Source organism: Phoenix dactylifera, unplaced genomic scaffold (genome assembly GCF_009389715.1).
Source record: "Phoenix dactylifera cultivar Barhee BC4 unplaced genomic scaffold, palm_55x_up_171113_PBpolish2nd_filt_p 000585F, whole genome shotgun sequence".
NCBI classification, from domain to species: Eukaryota; Viridiplantae; Streptophyta; class Magnoliopsida; order Arecales; family Arecaceae; genus Phoenix; species Phoenix dactylifera.
In genome coordinates, this window is record NW_024067985.1 from 4297 (window position 1) to 16432 (window position 12136).

Here is a 12136-nt window from a genome sequence, read left to right on the forward strand (position 1 = left end):
CACTACTGAAAGTCCCGGTTAGGTCCAACCATTAACATGTAGCAATCAATGCAAACTATCTAATAGATGGTCAAGCCCGACTTTGGCCGGTATCCAACCGGACCACCCATTCCAATAGTTGCAACTGACTCATCATTATTGTATGACAATTCCAATGGCCGATACGCACCAGTGCGCGCACGCGCCTCCAATGTATATAGACGTATTGGACTCATTATCACACAACTAATGGGAGGCTATGACGTGGTCATCTCCATTAACCATATCATTTTATGGACCTAATAATTTAGAGGATTTTTATAATAAAAAGCTAACTCAATCCAAATCCTCCCACTGACTTCATCAGTCAGGTATCATAGGAAATAGATTCAAGTCAGTGCACCTAAATCAGTCCAACTGATTTTCTTACAGGCATGGGTCAATTAGAGTCAATCAGAGATCTGATCAAAAGAGATTCACCAAGATGGCCAGGTAAGTGAGATCAGCGGAAGGGTATGCCATTAACTTGACTGGACCGAAACCCAGCAAGTAGCTCCCAATTAAAAACCTACTGATTACAGTTGCCTTTGACACCAACTGGTTTATCAATTTCAATTCGATCAATATCATAACTCAAGCTCAACCACGAAGCCTAAATCAACATCCATTTGGTCTAATCAAAGACATGGACTTGATCAACTACAACTATTGCAAAGATCAAGAGCAATCTTGACCCAATCTAAGAAACAACTTTAATTAGATTAGATCAATTACTCTACCAAGTTTGATTTCAACCATTGAGTCCAAATCAATTGGATTTGATTTAGCTAACCCATTACCCCATGAATTATGCAATGTCTTAGACATTCAAATCACATTTAAAGTCTAGGATCTATATCATTACTCAATTCATAATTAAGTATATTACATTATTCATGTCTTATCTTTGTTTTGCATGCTCCATAACTTTAAATCCTTAAAACACTTTTAAGATTCAAGTTAATCATGCAAACAAATATGTTCATTCATCATATGAATAACATAATGAAATAATATAATTAGTTTACATCATATGTAAAAGATCACATCTTGCATAGATATTTGATATCACAAAGAACCTGAACCTGGCTCTGATACCACTGATGGTGTGCATGCAGAGGGCTAAGCATGAATTTCAGAAAATTTTTATGCGGAAAGAACGGGTTAAACATTTTAACCCAAAACATGCTTGATATTTTAGATATTTTAACTCTGGTACCAGTCGAAGACAGTCTTCAACTGCACATCGCATGTGGCGCGGGCTCAGTCCCAATACATAGGGTGACACCCGCGCGTGCCTATCAAAGCACTCATCATATGAGCCCCCGGGTGGAGAGCCACGCTTCGTCACACGATCACGCGTGAGAGTTCCCGGGAATTGGATAGTCTCCACTAATCCTTTGCTTTGACACCAAATATCACAAAGCCCTCAGATCCCGAGGATTGTGTGATTCAAATAAATATGCATAAATCACAACTTCTTGTGATTTGAAGATTGAGATCATATCTCAACCATAAAAGAGATCAGATCTCTTACCTTTAGAAGGGGGTTCCTTCAAGGATGCTTCGCAGCCGCACAAGCGTCCGGCCTCGATGACTCATCCACGCGAAGCTCCGGAATGATCAGCTTTCCGGGGAGTGCTAGCTCGCAGGGAGGCAGAAGGTTGGCTGAAAGGGAGAAGGAAGAAGATGGACCTTCACAGCTCAAGAACTCCTTCTTGGGCTTTCACCTTCAGAACTACTCTCTCCTCTCACTCTCTTTCTCTGGTGCTCTTCATGTGTTTAGAAGAAGGAAGAGGGGTGGCCTATTTATAGGCCAAGAAGAAGGTGAGGTGTCCCTATGAGGTGTCCTGTGAGGTGTCCTGCCAGGACACATGTCACACATGCAAGGAAGAGAGATGTCCTGCTCCGCCACGTGTCACGCATGCAAAGGGGTGAGGTGGCCTGGAGGGCGATGTCATGGATGACCTCATGAGGCAGATGAGGTCATGGATGACATCAGGAGGAGTGTGAGGTGTCCAGGCCCGCCACATGTCACACATGCAAGCAAAAGAGGTGTCCTGCTCCGCCACGTGTCACGCATGCAAGCAAAAGAGGTGTCCTGCTCCGCCACGTGTCATGCATGCAAAGGGGTGAGGTGGCCGGGATGTGGGTCCCACATACAGTATGTGGGTCCCACCTAAGCAGGACATGGGTCCCACATACAGTATGTGGGTCCCACGTGGGTCCCACATACAGTATGTGGGTCCCACATAGGGAAGGAAGTCCTAGTCATACTAGGATCATAATTGATTTTAATCCAATTTGACTCAAGCCAAATCTGATTTGGTTGAGCAAATTAGACATTTTCACCAAACCAATTTTGGTGTCAATTACGGTTTTACCAATTTCAAATCATATTTGAATTTGGTCAAGCCCAATCTCTATTACTCAATCAAATTGAGTCTAATCAGTGATCTAATCACCAATTAACTTCTCCAAGCAACAATTGCTTAGGGCAATCAGTCAATCACATTGACTATTTTACCTCTAGACGATTCTCAATCGTCAATCAGCCATTTGATCAATCCTGAAACTTCTAAGCGTGTGACCTCACAGGTTCGAACCTAAGCCGGTAGTACAAGAACACTTCCTGCACTAATCGAAGTAACCATCTAGCAATGGGACCCGACGACCGGATAGGCCGAATAGATGCAAAGCAACATTCTAGAACCTATGGACTATGGTTACTGCATAATTCATCCTCTTGACCAGAAAATGCCCAGGGTGGGTTCAGAGTCTGTTTACCCTGAAACGATCCATCCGTAAATATGTTTCAATTCAATAAGTCAAGTGATAGTGATTTGACTTTCCCTGGCCAGGGTACTACTTAATTGAAAACACAGGGCATTCACCCTTATTTCTAAGGGAGGTCAATCCCATCTTGATCTGCAACTGACTACCATAAGTACTTGACTGGACCCAGAAACTTTTCGTCGCTGGATTAGAAATCCAGGTAGTCCGGCACCAAAGTACAGTGAGTTGCTTGCAAGCCACCGGTTGCAATCTCAGGTCTAAAGGATACATATACCCATATCCACTCGAAACAACTCTTGACAAGAGAGAGTCCGTCAATTGGTCACGTTCAGTGAACGTACACTACCATTCACCTGTATATCATACTAGTATCTCTATACTCTTTGGTTTGGAAGACAACCAACAAATATGATACACAATGACCTACGCCCGATAATACTATCATCCTATTAATAGTATATCATACGGTCATGAACATTTAAGGACCTGTGTGACAAAATCATATTTCATTACACAAAGCAGTCCTAAGGACTTCATCACATCGGAGTTTGTGAAGATGTTCTGGTGATGAATAAATACCATGTTATTTATAATTGATTCAATTACATTTACAATCAACAATTGATTGGATTTAGGACATAATTCCCAACAGGAATCACGGACTCGGTTAGGGTGCTTGGGAGCTGAACCGTGGATGGCTCACGGAAGAAGCTCCACGGATGATGGATCGCAGGCGGAAGATGAAGTGCGGACGCAGAAACTTAGCTGGGATGCGGGATCTTCGAACGCGGACGGCTGCAGGATGTTGGGAGGTTGGGTAGCGAACGGATGAGCTTGAGATGGAGCTGGGACACGGAGACTGCGAGGAAGACGGAAGGCTGGGAGCTGATCACACGCGGAGATGCTGGAAGGCTTCACAGATCCGATTCGGAAGCATGGGATGCGGAGGATTGATGCTAGGATTCGGATGATGTTCGCGGGATGATGAGCTGCACGCGGACGAACGTGGCATGCCGGGATGAAGTCGGGACTTGCTGGGAGGTGCATGGACGCGGACGGATGAAGTCGTAGATGGCTGCATCGCGGGAACTGGGGAAGGAGATCTGATCATGGATTCCTAGAGCTGGAAGGTTGATCACGGGAGAACTGGATTCTGGGAGGCTCATGGACGCACGGGATACTAGCGATGAAGTGATGCTGGGGGATCTTCAAATGGATGCACAAAATGAGGAGGACATGCTGCTGCTAGATGTGGCTGCACCTAGTCGGCTAATGCTCCTTCTAGTGTGCAACTGGGGTTGACACAAGCGGTTTGCTGGTCACCTGCAGTGATGCATATTTTTGGACCCAATGTGCATTTTAGCTTTGATTTCCAATCACCTGCACCCTACAAAAATATAATATTAATGCAGCATTTTTATCATTTTTTTGTTAGCAATAATACTAATTTAAGGGATGTATAGATCGCACTTTTGTGCTCTCATCAGTACCCCTATTTGATGGTTATACCCCTATTTCATTTTGATGAGCTCAAAATATTTGAGTATATTTCAAGTTATACTAATGAATTTAATCTAGAGTTTCAGGCAAATATATGTGAATTTATCTTTAATAGCATCAAGCCTTTGTTCAAAGTCATTTGGCTAAGTGTTGAACTAATTTAAGCCAAAGTCTGAAGCTCGAGTTGACTCCGTAAGAGTACGAGTCGACTCTAAGTGTTTCAGAGGTTCTGGCACGAGCTCGAGTCGACTCCGGTACACTACGAGTCGACTCCGACTGAGAATAGACAGAAGGACAGAAAGATGAATCTCAGATCCTGTCACCGAGTCGACTCCAACGGTTTCGAGTCGACTCTGATGCTTACCGAGTCGACTCCCGACAGTTCCGAGTCGACTCCAAGGAGTAACAGACAGAAAGACAGAGAAGTATTTTCTGGACCCTATTACCGAGTCGACTCCAGAAGAATTCGAGTCGACTCCAACGTTTGGCGAGTCGACTCCTAAACAAGCAAGAGTCGACTCTCAGAGGAAAGCAGACTGAAAGGCAGAAAATCAAACAAAGTGACTCCGTGAACGAGTCGACTCCGAGGATACGAGAGTCGACCCCAAGTCAGCCGAGTCGACCCCAACAAAGTACGAGTCGACTCCGAGGCAGTGCAACTCGAAAGACAGAGGATCAGTTTGCGGACTCTGAGAGCCGAGTCGACTCCAAGATGTTGACCCCCTGATGGATTTTGATGAATACAAAACACTAGAGTATAATTTCCTTTATCTTAACAATTTATTTGAGGATTTCAGGTGTTTAATTAAGAATATTGTTAAGAAATGTCTAGGCAAGTTCCCATATTTTTCAAGGATTTATTGAAGAATTTTTGAGTTGAAGAAAACAGATCAGGGACAGCCGAGACGTCTCCGGGTTGTCCCAGAGACGTCTCTGGCACGAACAGGAAGAATTGGCACGTCTGGAGACGTCCCCGGCACCTGGCGAGGCGTCTCGCAGGGTCGGAGTCGACTCCCGACTCTGCGGAGTCGACTCTCTCAGAGGCGGCAGAAAGACCGATTTCAAGGGATACGCGCGAGTCGTCTCCGAAGGACGCGGAGTCGTCCCCACGCATAAAAAGCAAACATCCCGAGACGTCCCCAGAGAGCGCGGAGTCGACTCTCTCAGGGGATTCCAGAGGATGTGTTTTTCGTTGACAAAACTGCGGAGACGTCCCCAGAGAGCGCGGAGTCGACTCTCTCAGGGGATTCCAGAGGACGTGTTTTTCATTGATAAAACGGCGGAGTCGTCCCCGACGTCGCGGAGTCGTCCCCATGCATAAAGCACAAACATCCCGAGACGTCCCCGTAAAAGTGCCGAGCCGACTCTCTCAGAATAACAGAAAAACAAGCATTCAAGCGGTTCTTCTTCAGAGACGTCCCCGTAAAGCGCCGAGTCGACTCCAAAGATCGTCAGAAGAATTTTTATACAGCCGAGACGTCTCGCGTTGCAGCGGAGACGTCTCCGGAGCGCCTGGGACGCGACTGACACACTTTTGCAGGTTTGTTTGAATTTCAAACGTTCATATTTTTGTGTCTAACGGATCTATTGCTTTTTGGGCTATAAAAGGGAGCTCTTAAGTGCCTTCCAACAACTTCTCACCAACCCAACACAAGATCATTCAAGAGAGAAGAAAGAAAAAGAGGTTCAAAGGAGTTAGAGCTTTCAAGAGGAGAAATCAAGTGCATTCAAGCTTTCCCATCTGATTTCGTGCTCAACTACTCACTCCCACTCGGCATTCAAAGCTCACATTCAAGCCAACGCGATCCACATCGGAAGAACCACCATTACCCACGCTTCCAACGGCTAAAAGGGTTCTTCCGGGTTTTATTATTTCTCATTGTTATATTCGCTTCATTAAGAGCTTTTAAATCTTTGTAAAACCTTTGTTTATTATGCTTGTTCCAGTCAAGGGACTTGGAACAAGGGATAGGCGTCCCAAGCCTAGGTTTAATTGGGGGATTGTAGGGTTCGTTGTTAGCCCGGGGTAAAACAACGAGTTGGGTAGTGAACTCGCAAAACTACCGTACTGTAATCGCTGATTATAGTGGAAATTTCCAAAGGTGTTTGGGGAGTGGATGTAGGAGCAGTGGAAGCTCCGAACCACTATAAATCTTTGTGTGTTTGCGTTTGACTGTGATTGCTACTTTAGTTTTACCTTTGCACATACACTTGTGTGTTTTGTTTTAATTAGTCAAAAAGTTTTAAAACACCCAATTCACCCCCCTCTTGGGTGACCATCTCTGGGCAACAAGTGGTATCAGAGCAGGTGCTCTGTGTATTTCTTGAAGACCTAACCGTCTTCGCCAAAGATCTAGATGGCAACACCCTTCAACAATGTTCCTGCTGAGGGGCAGGCTACCAATAGACCTCCACTCTTCAATGGGACAAATTATTCCTATTGGAAGACTAGAATGAGGATCTTTATTCAAGCACAAGATTATGCCTTGTGGAGGGTTATAATCAAGGGACCACACGAACCATATCACATGGTTAATGGCATTCAAGTTCCCAAACCTGAAGAGGATTGGGATGAGAATGATAGTAGGTTGGTTCAACTCAATGCTAGAGCCATGAACTCATTATTTTGTGCTCTAGATGTAAATGAGTTCAATAGAGTCTCCACCTGTAGTTCCGCCAAGAAAATATGGGATAGGCTTGAAGTTACCCACGAGGGTACAAATCAAGTCAAAGAGTCTAAAGTGAACATTCTAGTTCACAGATATGAGTTATTTAAGATGAAACCCAACGAAACCATTTCATGCATGTTCACACGCTTCACTGATATAATAAATGGTTTAAAGAATTTGGGTAAATCTTACACTAACCCAGAACTTGTGAGTAAAATTCTCAGGTCCTTGCCAAAAGCTTGGAAAGCGAAGGTCACGGCGATCGTAGAAGCTAAAGACCTCAACACATTGGCACTTGAACAACTATTGGGCTCATTGATGACGTATGAGCTCACAATGAAGCAACATGAAGAAGATGTGCCAAAGAAGAAGACAATCGCACTCAAGGCTACTTCAAGTGTTTGTGAAGAAGAAAGCAGTGAGAGTGAAGAAGAAAGCGAGGATGAGGACTTGGGCTTAATAGTAAGGAAGTTCAAGAAATTCATGAGAAGAAAGAAACCCTTTCCAAGAAAGAAATTTGGAGGGAGAAATGATTGGGAAAAGGAAAAAGAAAAAGAAAGAGATCCAATCATATGTTATGATTGCAAGAGACCGGGACACATCCGCTCCGAATGCCCTCAACAGAAGAAGCACTATGGAAAGAAGAAGAAGAAGGCGTTGAAGAGAAGGAAGAGACCGCCAATTTGTGCTTCATGGCATTCGAAGACGATGAGGTATGTCAAAGTTCAACTACAAATTTTACTTTAGAAGAATTATATGAAGCTTTCCAAGAGCTCATGAGTGATTGTAGTATGTTAGGAGCAAAAAATAAAGAATTAAAGGCCTCCAATCAAAAACTAAAGGATGACATTAAAAACCTATTGATTGAAAAGGAGAGCTTTGAAAATGTTAACACCATTGACCTAGAGAATAAAAATTCAAAACTTAGCATTGAAAATGAAACGGCAAAAACACTCATTAAGGAATTAAATCTAAAAGTTAAATTCCTACTCAATAGTAATACCTCACTTGGACAAAATGTTGAATCCCTTAAAAATGATAAGGAAGAATTGGCTAAAAAAAATTTGGACCTTAAAAATGAGGTACATAAGTACAAACCAATTGTGGAGAAATTTACACTTAGCTCTGAAAAATTAAATCTTATTCTATCCAATCAAAGAGCTGTTTTTAATAAAGCCGGATTAGGATACAAAACTAGCAAACAACAAAAATATCTAAAGAACTTTTTTGTGAAAGCAAAAGATACCAAAACTGAAAAACCTACATGCTTTCATTGTGGGAAAAGTGGACATAAAGCCTATTCTTGCATTCAAAGAAAGATTCAATCTAACAAGAATACATTTGTAAAAGGTAAAAACATAACTAAAGTGTGGGTGCCTAAGGGGACCAACTACACTAACCAAGAAGGACCCAAAAAAACTTGGGTACCTAAGAGCTTCACATGATTATTTTGCAGGTATGCCTTGCAGCCGGGAGTAAAAAGAGAATGTGGTATCTTGATAGTGGTTGCTCAAGGCATATGACCGGTGACAAGAGCCTTTTTCGTCACCTTGAAATCGAAAGAAGGAGGAGTAGTCACATTTGGAGATAATGCTAAAGGTCAAATCATTGGCGTTGGTAAAATCTGCATATCACCCTCCTCATTTATTGACAATGTATTGTTAGTTAATGGATTAAAACATAATTTATTAAATATAAGTCAATTTTGTGACAAAGGCTTTAAAGTGTCTTTTGAATCTTCACTATGCATAATTAGTAGTCCAATTGACAATGAAATCATACTTACGGGACATAGGCGTGGAAATGTTTACATGGTAGATCTTGATGATCTCACCATGAAGGATGGCCAATGTCTTGTAGCCATGGATGCCAAAGTCAATGAGACTAGCTGGTTATGGCATCGTAGGTTAGGGCATGCTAGCATGGATTTAATTTCTAAATTGATTACAAAAGATCTAGTCAAAGGATTACCAAAAATAGACTTTGAAAAGAACAAAATCTGTGCTGCATGTCAACTAGGGAAACAAACAAGAAGTTCCTTTAAGTCTAAGAATATAGTCTCGACATCAAAATCCTTAGAACTAATTCACATGGATTTATTTGGACCTACTAGAACTGCTAGTCTAGGGGGTAAGAAGTTTGGTCTTGTAATTGTTGATGATTTTTCATGTTTTACATGGGTTTCATTTCTTGCACACAAAGATGAGTCCTTTCCCGCTTTTATCAAGTTTCATAATAGGGTTTCGAATGAACTCAATCTTAAACTAAAAGCAATTAGGAGTGATCATGGTACCGAGTTTGAAAATCAGCATTTTGAAAAATTTTGTGAAGAAAACGGTATCAATCACAATTTCTCGGCACCTAGGACACCCCAACAAAATGGGGTGGTAGAAAGGAAGAATCGCACACTAGCAGATATGGCTCGTACCATGTTGTGCGAATCGGATCTACCAAAGTACTTTTGGGCTGAAGCAATAAATACTGCTTGTCATATTTTAAACCGTGCTTTAGTTAGATCTATCTTAAAGAAAACACCTTATGAGTTAATGAAAAATAAGAAGCCAAATATAAGCTATTTTCATGTTTTCGGTTGTTGCTGCTTTATTTTAAACAATGGAAAGGACAATCTAAGTAAATTTAGTGCTAAATCAGATGAGGGGATCTTCTTAGGTTATTCCTCATCTAGTAGAGCATACAGGGTCTTCAACAAGAGAACTCTCGTTGTTGAAGAATCCATTCATGTTGTTTCTGATGAAGCTAATGGAGATTCTTCTAGAAAAGAAGAAGATGGTGATGCAGGTATACTTGAAGACAGAATGAAGGAATTCTCCATACAAGACAAACAACATGAGGATGAGATCAAAGAAGATACAATTCAGCAAAGTGAAGAAGATCAACCTCCAACGAGAAATCAAGATCTTCCTAAGAAATGGAGGTATGCACATGGTCATCCAAGGGATCTAATCCTTGGTGATCCTTCACAAGGAATAAGGACAAGATCCTCTTTAAGAAACACTAGTAATTATCTTGCATTTGTTTCACAGATAGAACCTAAATCACTAGAAGAAGCCGAAAAAGATGAAAATTGGATAAATGCTATGCAAGAGGAATTAAACCAATTTGAAAGAAATCAAGTTTGGACTCTAATGAAAAGACCCCCTAATGTTTCAATTATAGGCACCAAATGGGTATATAGAAATAAACTAGATGAAGATGGAATAGTAATAAGAAACAAAGCTAGGCTAGTAGCCAAAGGATATAATCAGGAGGAAGGAATAGATTTTGATGAAACTTTTGCTCCTGTTGCTAGGTTAGAGGCTATTAGACTACTTTTGGCATATGCATGCTTCATGGATTTCAAACTCTATCAAATGGATGTAAAAAGTGCCTTTTTAAATGGTTATATAATGGAGAAAGTTTATGTAGGACAACCTCCAGGTTTTGAGAACCACTTGCATCCAGATTACGTTTTTAAATTGCATAAAGCATTGTATGGACTTAAGCAAGCCCCTAGGGCATGGTATGAAAGATTAAGTAATTTCCTAATTGAAAATAAGTTTAAGAGAGGAAATGTAGACAAAACCCTCTTCATTAAAAGAAAAGGGAATGACTTATTGCTTGTGCAAATTTATGTGGATGATATAATTTTTGGTGCTACTAATGATAGTCTTTGTCAAGAGTTTGCCAAGCTTATGCAGGGAGAATTTGAAATGAGCATGATGGGTGAGCTCAACTTCTTCCTTGGGCTACAAATAAAACAATCAGAGGAAGGCATCTTCATCAGTCAGTCCAAATATATCAAGAAAATGTTGAAAAAATTCAAGATGAAGGATGCAAAGGAAATCAGCACACCCATGGGCTCAAGTTGCAAGCTTGACAAAGATGAAAAAGGTAAAAGTATAGACTGCAAATTGTATAGAGGTATGATAGGCTCTTTACTTTACCTTACTGCTAGTAGACCAGACATATTATTCAGTGTTTGCATGTGTGCTAGATACCAAGCATGTCCTAAGGAATCACACTTGCAAGCTGTTAAAAGAATTTTCAGATATCTAGTAGGGACATCTAATGTAGGCTTATGGTATTCTAAACAATCTGACATAAATTTAATTGCTTATTCCGATGCTGATTTTGCCGGGTGCAAACTCGACAGAAAAAGCACAAGTGGCACATGTCAATTCTTGGGTGCTAATTTGGTTTTTTGGTTTAGCAAGAAACAGAATTCAGTTGCCTTATCCACAGCTGAGGCTGAGTACATTGCAGCTGGAAGCTGTTGTGCCCAAGTTCTTTGGATTAAGCAACAACTTGAAGACTTCGGTATCAAAATGGACAACATACCAATTAGATGTGATAATACAAGTGCAATTAATTTAACAAAAAATCCTGTCCAACACTCTAAATCAAAACACATCGAGATTAGGCATCACTTTATAAGGGATCATCTGCTGAAAAATGATGTGATGATTGAGTATGTATGTACTGAAAATCAATTGGCCGATATCTTTACAAAGCCCCTTAGTAAAGATAGGTTCAACTTTTTAAGGAATGCTTTGTGCTTGTATGATCCTAGCAAATAAATTGAACTTGTAATGCAATGCCTTGCTACTCAAACTAATAATCCACTTCAAGGTGACAAATAGCAAACCTAGTATCTAATAAGTGAAAACATGAATCTATCAAAGTTAGATGATGAATTGTTTGACTTTCCGGAGGATGGTTACCCTCCCTTGGACTCTTCATGGAGATATTTTCAGAGCCTATTTCATAGGCATTCGAAACTTGGTCAAACATTCCTCATTTCAATATTGATGAATTCAAAAATCATTATAAAAACTTTTGTAGGATGTATTATTGAAGGGAAGGATCACAAGCAAACTCACTCTATATTCACCAAAAGAAATCACGTTGATTATTGTGGTTGAATAAAATAAATTGGGGAAAGATAAAAATCAGTTTGAAATTTTTCAGTGCCGGAGACGTCTCTGGCAAATCACAGAGACGTCCCCCCGGCGAGACGTCTCGCATTAGTCGCGGAGACGTCTCGGGGACCGAACGAAAGTTTTTAAGTTAGGTCAAAACAGCTCGAGCCGACCCGAGCTATCCTCTTTCGTCCCCAACGAAAACACAAACCCTAGCCTCCATTTTCTCTCCAC